At 41.8% G+C, this 11803-nt stretch overlaps 1 pseudogene; it reads left to right on the forward strand.

The window, feature by feature from the left end:
• Positions 1 to 207: 207 nt before the first annotated feature.
• Positions 208 to 5568, forward strand: LOC147711620 (uncharacterized; annotated as a pseudogene).
• The last annotated feature ends 6235 nt before the right edge of the window (positions 5569 to 11803 follow it).

The raw sequence follows: 11803 nt of genomic DNA on the forward strand, positions 1-11803 counted from the left end.
GGGCACAGATTGGCTCATGTGACTAAGGCAAGCTTACAGCTCAATGGCTCATCCTGAAAAACAGTAATTCTATTGGTTGAGCAAAATAGTGACGAAGCTTAACTTGATTGGTTTGTTGGTAAGTTTTGCGCACGGATTGGTTGGTGTTGTGGAATAACAAGGAAGTTGTTACGATCTTTTCTGAAGTAAGGGAAATTGTTTAAAAACATGGATTACTATTACATGAAGGAGAAAAAGAAGCTCTCTTGGTTTCAGAGATCGAAAAACAAAATTAAACCTGACAAGAAAATTTCAACGCGGGATGGAAGATTACTTCATAAGTACAAAAGAGCTGCAGCTTATATGTTGGGTGAATATGGTTATCATACTTGTCTTTGGATTGAGAATTGGATGAGGTATACTGAAAATGATGGCGTATTAGCATGGCTGGAAGATGGATCATTTAATATAGCAGTTTTGAAAAATTTAAGAGAAAAAATGATGAAACTTGTACCAAAGCCTAGACATACTCAATTTGAAGTTTTAGTTGAATGGGAAGATGAACTGTTTGAATTAGAAAGAGAGAGTAGAGGAATATTAAGGGGAACAGGATTAGGTCTTGATAGAGAAACACATGAGGATAGAATGTGCCGATGGAGAAGTGCAGACATGTGTGATGGCTTGTACCCAGTGAGACTAATTGATGAGGTAACTGGACAAAAGAGTGCCCAAAAGAAAAAGAAAAATAGTGAAGAAAGTGATTCAGAAGATGGGGTATTAGAAGAAATTTATACTAGAAAACCGCCACCTTATCAACCAGTTTGTTCATGGACTACTCCAAGTACCCCTCCAAGAGAAAGTATTGATGAGACATCTCCTAAAACAAATCCGAATTATAGAAAAACACCTGAAAGAGTAGAAACAAGACGTAATTCAAATATATCAGGAGAAAATAGAAATTATACTAAAACCTCAGTTCAAAGAAATGAAACCCCAAGAAATGGAAAAAGAACAGAAAGGTATGAGGAGTTACCAAATACCTCAGAATATATTCATTCTACGAATGAATTAATACAGCAGTTAACTAAAAGCATGGAAGCAGTAACAGTACCTGTAATGATTGGACCTGTTCTTCCAGTATTTGATCAAAAGGAAATTAGGCATTCAGCTTTAACTGTTCCATTAAATTCAGAAATACAGAAAGTGACTGAAAACTTTTATTCAGATTTGTCTGAAATACATTGAGAGATAATAATGATGCCTGACTTAACTTTTAATCAAAGTTTGTCATGTAAAACTCCATCTGGTGCAGAATCTGACTCTGGAACTCCGGAAAAGAGTCTGAGTAAAATAGATTTAACACAAACCCCAGAATGTAAATTACTTGATGTTCCAAAATTGAAAGCAGATTTAGAGGAATTAATAATTGGAACGATTGGAACTGACAGATTGAAGGCATATCAGGATGATGAATTATTATTTATTTGCAAAAACATAACATGCAAAACGAAAAACAAATATGATCAATTAGAGGATATGGCTTTTGAATTAGAAGAAGATTTAAGTAAGCAGAAGAATTTGCAGAAAACTTATAGGGTGGATTTTTCAGAAAAAGACATTGAAAATATGAATACCACAGGAAGAATCATTCATATAAAAGACTTCATTGTGATTTTGAGAAAATGGGGTGAATTAAGTAAATGGAGAGCGAAATGGGCAAAGAAAAGAGATGACGACAGAACAAGTTTAGCTTTTCCTATCAGAGAAAAGGAAAAAGTAGTAAATGAGTTTCCAATGAGAGAAATACTGGGAGGAGGGTATGTGCATGTCCCATGGACAAGACAGGACATTTTCCTGTTTGCAAATGATTTTCCTCGATTAAGAGAAAAACCTGTAGAATGTTATCGACAGGTAGACAGATTTGTGAAAGTTTAAAAGTTTTGTGGATTGATCTTGATGGATTCATTGACATAGTTGTCCCATCAGATCTTTGGACAGAATGTAAAACTACTATAAATTGGCCTAGAGAAGAATACCCTCGAGATAAAGTAACAGGTGCTCCTTCATCAGAGTTAATGAGAAAGTACGAACAGGTAATTGTGTTTTTGAAAAACAAGATTCCCCCAAAAGAGATAGATTGGGTTAAAATAGATAGGACAACCCAAGAGTCAAAGGAATCCGTACATTCATTTTATGAAAGATCACTGCTGGTATTTAAACAATACTGTGGTTATGAACATTTAAGTGAAAAAGACATGAGCCATTTTATATACAGATTTGTATATGGTTTGAGACCTGAAATTAGTGAAATGGTAAGAACTGGAATAGTTGGTTGGCAATCACACACAGTAGATGATATCTGGAGAAAAGCAAAATACTGTAGTGATGAAATAGCCTTTTCTTTCAACTTCTTTTGTTTAGCATCTATGTGGGCACAGGTAAAAGTGGCTGAACAACAAATAGCAACTTTAGGAAATAAGAATGTTGATCAGAATCAAGGGAAATTTAAAAGTAATTATGATAAACCAAAATTGATGAGAAATATAGAAGAGTTAAAACAGAAACTGAGACCATGAACTAAGATTCCCTCCCCACATCATGGTCTGCATTGACTATTAAGTGACCAGTATTCCAATACACTGTCCTCTATGTCTCTTTTTTAACCTTATGCGGGTTTCTTTTATTGTGTAAATTTACACTGTCCTCTACTGCTGTTTCTACCCCTATGTGGGTTTCTTTTACTGTGTATATTTACATTTGACCCCATTTCACTGGGTCCCTTAAGGTATCCTTACGCTACCCTATGGTGTCGTTCTGCTATCGTGTAAGTTTACACTAGACCCTTATTTACTGGGCCCTTGGAGATATTTGTTATTTGGCACTGTTCTCCGTTTCTGTGCCCGATCACATCTGTAAATAGACGGGCCCCTTTAAGATCATGACCAGCCTTGACATGTGACCACGTACTCCGCGTCACACGCATCCCGCCTCTTTCTGTGTATTTCACCCGCGGTTTCATTCCGCGTCATTTGTAACGGGCGGCGGATGTGGCCGCTTGTAGGTGATCGAGCAGGGAGTCGTTTAGAGCCAAGTAAGTCGCATTTTGGTTTCATCCCAGAGCCTTGTAATTCTTTTATAACGATATGGCGAACTTAATACCGACACGCCGCTTTTTTGTTCCCTCACGTTAAGAAATCCCAAACGTGAAGATTTCCTCCTGCCGCCATGCCCATGGGGCATTTCACCTCGTAACATAAAGTATGTCTATTGACTGATTCCTCCTTCTTAGCAGCCAGCTGCGCCCCACATGCTTCTTGCATAGGTGCTGTGAGGAGTAGACACATCCGATTACCAACTTTCCATAGGTTTTCCGAGCACTGTTTTTAAGCAATCATTCGCTGCTGATAAATGGCTGAAACACCACGCGCAAAAACTTAACGTGTGCTGTATTTAATAAACTACTTTGGTATTTAGGATTAATGTACCCCCTTCCCAATTTTTACATTTAAAGGGAATAGAATTGCTAAAGTTTGCGCATATAAATTGACTAATATAGTTGTGTGCACATGTCAAGAGCTCATAAATGTAAATACATGTTTGTAAGGGTCCACAACTTGGATGTCTTTTTTCACTTGTACAGATTAACACTGTTTCTCCTACAACAAGGATTGAAATTATTATTGGAGGAAGACTTTCCTATAGGAGCATCGACACTGTCAGGTCGTATTGTTCTTTGTAACCACCACGTGGTCAGAGCACTTTAGCGTGCCTTGATCAGTGAGTGGTGTCATACCTGGTCCTGATGAATGCTGAGCGGAGTAGGGCTCATTAAGCAGAAACATGTTGACCATTTTTAGTTCTGTTTTTTTCACTTTACTATGGGACTGATTGGTTCAAACTCACACAACCTCTCAATAGTCCGAAAATTATTATATTTTCAACACACTGGTTTTAATAGCGTTAGAGCTACCCTCCTATTAAAATAATTTTGAGGAGTAGTCCATACTCTTTTTAACTCACTTTCACTTTCCCTAGCTAATCATGAGAACCCAATGAAGACAACCGGCTACCAGTGTTCTACTGGGGCCTGAGGGTTCTTTTTAGCCAGGCCTTTGAGCACGTGCACTCTGTCTTCTTCTCCTGATATTAACATTCCTTTCTAATAGGCCAGTAGTGCTTGCTTAAGTTCTTTACTAGCCTACTGTGTTGAATGTTTGTATTAACACTCTCTCGTTGTTTGAAATAGTGATTTGATGAGGGGCATGGGAGTGTCTATTCCGACCCTGACTCTCTTGTTGGTTGAATCATTGCTGAATTTTGACATGCCTTACTGAATTAAGAATTCAATTAGCATGCGCATCACTGAAATGAGAAGCGCTGTATTTAATTAATTATAGTTTAGTGTGCGTGTCACTGAAGTAGGACGCGCTGTATTTAATTAATTATAGTTTAGCGTGCGCGTCACTGAGATGAGGCGCACTGTGCTTAAATAAACACGAGCGCGTAAGCATAGAAAGATGTCCAGTGTCTTCAAGTTAAGATGGCGGCACGTTTTTTTGACGGTGAGCCGGGTGGCTCACGGCAGAGAAATGCTCCAAAGATTACCCAGTAGATGAAATGACGCAGAGAAGAAATGGAGCACGGAGACATTGCGAAGACCACAGCTAGGTAAGTGTCACGCGCTCAATATGAAATTTAAAATTAGAAAGACAGTTATGAAAGTCTGTTGGTATTAATAAAGTTGGTGCTCTTTTTTAATTCAAAACAAATTTTAAATGACACAGACCATGTTCCGAACCTCCCTCTCTGATTGAAATTGTCCCACATATGCCTCTAAATGCCACAATGAGCCGTTAAAAAGAGGCTAAAACAATCCTCATGGCTGCAGCTGTCGGTGAATCATCGAGGCACAGATGGTTATTAAAACATTCTTTTAATTCACACTGGTGCCATCTAAATAAAATGATGATCGTTATGATTCGACGTCCTCGACAACTCTGGCTACTCACAAAATGGTAACCAGTAGATGGCAGCAAACCACCACTCACTTCTTTTGTATGACATTCTAAGATTTCGACTCGGATGCCGATCAGGAATCAGATAGGTATTCCTTATTCTGTTACCGATTTTCATCCCTCGTTCTGGCTCTTTCAAAGTTGAAAGAAGGCAGCATAGTGATGAAGCAAGGCGAAGAACAAGATTTTGTTCAAACTTGTGAAGTTAATCTCCCATAACAGTAAATTAGTAAGCTTGTGGTGAAATTACTAATCAGCTTAGTTTAAGAATACATTCATCAGTACACGCGGGATAAACTAATGTGCCTTATGTCGCAAACGCAAAGAAAAAAATAATAAACTAACCTTGTCTATTGTCTTTGTCAGTATTTATAATGCTGCCTGTTTGTGCTTTTTGCTAGGCAATATAATTAACAGGATTAATTAGTGAAGGGGTGGATAACAGAATGGGTCTCAATTCTTTAATTAATTGATGTCTTGTGTTTGTTTAATAATAGTTTCCAAAGTGAGGCCTAAAGGGGGTTCAGAAAACATGGCTGACCGAGCTACAGACGCAATAGCTTGTCCAGAGTGAAGTCTTTGCACATGCGTAGCTGTGAAGATTTTTACTGCACCGTCATCGTTATTTGAAAAAGCAGTTCTTTGGTTGAGTTGAACGTGCTCATGAAAAAAAAAAGGCTCAAGGACAGAAACTTAAAGTGTCTGCCAAGACTAGGAAGTAAATATTCGAAACTCGAGGACAAGTTACTTTCTTGAGGAAGCTGAAAGATGTGGAAATGAAAGACAATAGGGCTTATTTGAAGCCTGGACTTGGTCAAGAATCGGAGATGACCTAATGCATTTTATCATGGACTGGAACATTATGGCCAATGAAAAGCTCGGATTTTCTTAAAATAATGTAAAATGTAGAAAGTTTAGCTAGAGAGAAAGGTATAAAACCTGACACTATGAGCAGGAAAAAAACTCTTACTTTCCGATTCCTGAATGACGTGACATGCTGATGGACCTTTGGCGCATATAAGGACAGCAGACTTTTAATAATTTTTCCTTTCTAGGCGAAGTGAGAAATAGACAGGGAAATAGATTTAGGGAATGGAAACTGTTATTCTGCTAATATTTCATGTTTCTGAGCTTGCTTTGAAAATGTCAGTATTATTAATGCATTTCCTTATGAACATGCTTCTTTCTTAATTGCTTATAAAATAAAGATTCTAAAACGTAAATGCTTTTTCTTTATGAAAAATAAAGTTAATAAAATTAGATTTGAAAAGACAAGCTGGTCTTGTTTATTCATGGTCTAGTTTCCATCAGTTGATCCAATCGCCTTAGTGGTCTGATTAATAAATAATAAATGTTTAAAACCATGGTGAAATTAGATAAACTGCAGTTGTATATAATAATGAAAATAATATGTGAGTAGTTTTAGTTAATCACACCACCTGATTCAGTTGCTCAAAAATGGTCTCATTGGTATTATGGGCCTTTACATGTGTTTCACGATTAATGGTAAGTATTGAGGTGATAGGTAGCGTTTATGAGACAGTTTTTCAATCAGAGCGATGGATCATTTTCTTGGTAGCAGAGTTAGAGTTTCTAAGGTAACTAGCATGTTACATGGTAATACATAGGATTGATGTCTAAAACTTGTTAAGTTTGTTCATTTGTTATATGTAGTCGAAAGGTTTTTTCCAGCAGTGTGAAAATTCCTGGTTTGTGCCGGCATGAGAAGTGTTTTGTACAATTACACAGGAGTAATAGTCCGTCAACCTTGTTGGGATTGGGGTAGTAAACTATATAAACAAAACAATATCCCAACTGGTATAATTTTAGGACAGTTAGTGGGGACATGAACACAACATTGTCCAGGACGGAACAAGGAGACTCCAAATGATTTGCACATGTGCTCAAGGCATCATTTTACTAGGCATATTTATAAGGAATTAACAGATATAATTCACAGTTAATATCAGCACTGCAATTTCAAATTGAAGAATAAACAACCCGAAGTTGCACAAGGTGCACGAGTTAGACAAGTGAATAACACTACGGCGACACAAGTGACAGAGTGATCAGCGTGAGCGGCGCAAGTATTGGTGCAAAATATATACAGTGAGTTTTAAAAGGCACAGAGTGGTTTGTAAATAATTTCAGAGGATCATTTTTTCTATTGTCAATGTTGATGAGAACCACTGTGTGAAGGGCGCCTAAAGTCTTGCTGATAGGTCGACGGCGTTTCGATCCGTGGCCATTAGGATCATCATCAAGACTGGGGGGGTTGGTAGCAGTGCTGTAAGGGGAAAGAGGGCATACGTCAGGGCAAAAGTCCACGGAAGGTGATTAGGGGGGCGGGGTGGGGGGAGAGATGACGGGGGGGAAAAAGGGGAGGGGGTGCGGTGGCAGCGGAGGGGGTGAGAAAGAAGGTAGGAAGGGGGACCGCACCAGTAGAGGCATGCACGAGAGCGGAGAACTCACCGAAAGTTGGGCCCAGTGGGGCCGAATTGGAGGAGTTAATCTCATGGATCTGTTGGTTGAGGTTAGCAGAGAAATGGCTGCCGGGTCGGTCAACCCGAGAGGTGGTTGCTAAGGAGCCAATAGGTTTGGTAAGGTGCTCCAAGGGCCTTCAATCTACAATTAAAAGTTGATGACCCGGTTGTAAGAGGCGAGAATTGAAAAGGACGGGGCAACAAGCAAGGCAAGAAGAACTAAACTCACCCAGTTAGGCGTAGTCCCAAGGAAGACAAGTAGTCCAGGGGAGAAGTATGCTGATCCGTGCGTGACCGGAGGTTGAGGGGCGCGAGGCGAATCAATCTAAAAAAGGGCAAAGAAGTTATTAATGGGCGGATGAGCGTCCTAAGTGACGTCAATGAAGGGACGTTCATAAGCTGAAGTATGATTGGGCAGTGGGAGAGGGGCGGGATGGTGGGAGGGGAGGGGGGAGGAATTACTTTGGTTGCTAAGGATCGATCCGAAGCAATCAGAGACAGAGTAGAAGGGCAGTCGGTGGGAGACTCGTGACTAGAGTTGAATAGTCGGGTATTGGGTCCACTCTTAAGAGAAGTGAAAGAGGGATCAGCAGCTGTACATACAGTTGGAAAATAAATATGACAGAATTTTACATTGAGTGAAGCAAATCATTTAAAACATTAGCATATCATGTGGATTCAGCAGAATCTAGCAGTATTCATACATAACGGTCATCTAGTTCGAAGGAGTGGGGAATTTTGCATTGGGAGTATTGCTCAGACAAAGGAAACAGAATATTAGAACAACCGGCAAAGTGAGCTGGGGGATTTTAAATGATGATGATACCACTCCACTCATCAAGAGTGTTCAAACCATTATTTTTTTTTTGAAAACCTTTATTCAAAAAAAGAAGGAGATACATGCGCAGGCCCACAACCATCATGGCCGGCCGCAAAGACAGTCAATGAAAACCGGAGAAACTGGAGCCAATCAGTAAACAGGATATATCAAAGTACATCAGATGTGGTTGTGGGGCTCGCAAACAGGATATGAAGTTTTCATTTTTAAATTTTAGAAAAGGAGTAGGGGCTGCAACAACAAGGACATCACACCTTAAAGGATAGAAGCACAAAGGAGACGATTGGGACTTACCCCAATTACAGTCGGAGATAGGCTATGACTAAAGCAACTATGCAATCTGGGCAGCCACGGCGATAATACTGGACAATAAACCACATTACAGTAAGCCACATTTCTAAAAATCACCCCAGAGAGCCTACCCCCCAAGAACAGAAAAACAGAGGCTTATCGAAAAGCCGGAAAAAGAAAGAAAGGTGCGAGACCAAGAGACAGCCAACCCTACTAAAGAGGAAAGAACCCTCCCAAAGCCGGAAAAGAGCGATAGGGACCATAGAACAAAACAAACTAAAATAACAAACCCCCCCCGCCACCCTGCACCCCTGTAATTGCTACGCCTAACCCACTAACAGCGTGCCTGTCGCCCCGGAACTGCCCCACAGAAGGGAAAATATAAGAAGAAGTGGAGGAGGAGAAAAACAAACAAGCCCCCGGACACCTGGTACCCCCCACCGGCGGTGACCCCCCATAGCACAATCATCATCAAGCAAAACTAAACAGTCAGCAATATCACGGGGAGGACAGTCACCAGGAACCCCCCCCCCCCATCCTACCCCCAGCCCGGTGAGGAATTCGGTGCAGTCCCGGCAAAAGTAAACGGAGCAACCCCAGGGAAATAGAAGTCAACCCTGCAAGCCTCACGCGGAGATCCATCACCAAAGTCATATCAGTTGCAAACAAAGGGAGCGTCTCAGATGGTCCAAAGCAGTGGCGAGGAGCGAGAAAACCTCAAAATCAAAGTCCGCCCTGACCAGTGCGAATCCGTTCCAGAGCACATCCCAACCAAGCCACATCCGACCAGAGGCAGCCAAAGCATCCATGGCAGACCAGGGCATTGAAGATGGAGCAAAGTCCGGTCACAAAATGGCGGCATCCGTTATGCAGACGGGCCGGAACAAAGGAAAATGGCGATCCCCTTCGACGGGACCCTGAGACTCGGCAATGAAGAACAGGACATCCAGCGACGATACACCATCGGATAGGAGACGCAGAGGGAAGACCATGTACTGTAGCAGATGAAGGAAAAGTGAGGCCGACTCTCAAAGGAGCAAAGACGGGCTGCCGCTCGGGCCCCTTAAGATGGCGGGTCAAATCGCTCGACTGGACCTCAGACTTCTGTGCAGGCGCTGCAGCGTCCGTGGCCGGTTGCGAGCAGACATCATCCAGTTTCGCCGCCAGGGAGACACATGCGCCGGTGAATTGCGAGCGGAGCGCCCCAATCGCCGCCATTACGGATCTCAATGAATGTGCGCCATCCACCCCCTCCATCCCGGGGTCCAGAGGACGGAGGGGGACACAATCTCCAGCCCACAACGCCGGGCTCCGGGCACACATTTGGCGGTCGCAACAACAAGGGCGCTCCGAACTGGCACACTCAGCACAGACACCGGCCGTGGGTGCAGCCCGTCAGCCCCCGGACCGGGAAACGAGGGTCAGGCACACAACCCACAGCCACGGTGCAGGAGGATCGCAGCACGTCACAGTGTCTCTACTCTGGCACCATCCATCAACGAGGACAAGGGACTCAAAGGCGGAAAGAATTATTCAAACCTGGAAGACCGGCCACAATCGCGGTCCCGCAGCCGATGTTGATCAGGACCCTCTCGGGTGTTTCAAAAATCGAGGTCTTGGCGGCAGCCCGGGAGTAGGCCAAAAATGGGACACAACATAATTTCGTCGCTGAAGTAGGTAGAAAATCCGGGAAAGCACCATTGGCATCAAGCAACCTTCATACATCCAGGCTCAGGGCGTGGGTAGAGGATAGACAACAGGATAGACGGGCCGCCGGCGGAGGTCGCGGAGCCGGGAGCTTATGCGGCCATCTTGGTTCGCAGCGTAGCTCCTCCTCCGTTCAAACCATTATTGACAGAATCGCAGAGTGTCATCCACTTACATTTGCTTCTATTCAATAGGGATCTAATGTCTCCGCCCCTGGTGGGAAGTGTCATTTGTTCGATAACTTGCCAGGTAATGTTGGTTTCCTTGTGATTTTGTTCAAGATAGTGAGACACCAAGGGGGCTGTAATCACTTTGCACTTGATCCGACTTTTATGTTGGATAATGCGGTTCTTGACAATTTGGGTGGTCTGGCCGATGTAGATTAATCCGCACGGGCATTCAATGGCATAGATCACATAGGTGGATCTGCAATTTGTGCGGTTTCTTGAGGTATAGCTTCTGTCCTTGTATTTGAACACTTTGGTGTTGACTGTAAGTTCACATAATGAGCAGTTGAAGTGTGACAGGTGAAGTTACACAGTGCATTTGTTCTGTTTCAAAATAGTGGTAACACCGTATATCACAAGTGTTGTGGTCGTACAGCACAAGTTTAGGTATTTTAGGTGTGTAAGGTAGAATGCATAGTGAGGATTGTCTATGAAATCGTAGCTTTCGAGTATAGGGACTTCTGTCCTGTTTTAAAACTCACTGTGAAAAGAGTAGTAGAATTTATCTAAGCTTGAGTGAAGGGTAAGGAAGCGTTGCCTATCTTACTGGCGAGTGAGGATTTCTATTAGTGGGTTAAAGTCCTACTAAAGATTTATGTATGCATGGCTAGGGATTTTTCTGTATGAATGTGGGTAAATGAATTTGTAATGTACGATCGAGAGAAACTCTGAATTGTCTCTAAGTAGGTGTAAAATATCTCTGTATGTGCATTTAGAGAGAAATGAGTTCGTTATTACCTGCTAGAAGGGTAAAGTAGCCTTACTTTATCGACAAATTTAAATATTCTGTGAAAATAGTGTCGTGTAATTCACGTGAAAAGAATACTTGAATGTTTGGGAAAGCTATCACTTTATTTTAGTGAAACAGACAATTTTTTTTTTTGTGGAGTTATTAACTGAATTTAATTGAAAGATTTGTAAATATGGCGATGTGAAAAAAAAAATGTTGTACAGGAGGTGTTAGTTTAAGGAGTGGAGTGAGGGACAGAGCAGCTGCAGCGGTAGCATACGCCACAAGTGTCGCACTGTGATTGGCTAACATACGTCACAGTATACGGGCACAGATTGGCTCATGTGACTAAGGCAAGCTTACAGCTCAATGGCTCATCCTGAAAAACAGTAATTCTATTGGTTGAGCAAAATAGTGACGAAGCTTAACTTGATTGGTTTGTTGGTAAGTTTTGCGCACGGATTGGTTGGTGTTGTGGAATAACAAGGAAGTTGTTACGATCTTTTCCGAAGTAAGGGAAATTGTTTAAAAAC

This window comes from Lissotriton vulgaris, chromosome 5, assembly GCF_964263255.1.
Source record: "Lissotriton vulgaris chromosome 5, aLisVul1.2, whole genome shotgun sequence".
NCBI classification, from domain to species: Eukaryota; Metazoa; Chordata; class Amphibia; order Caudata; family Salamandridae; genus Lissotriton; species Lissotriton vulgaris.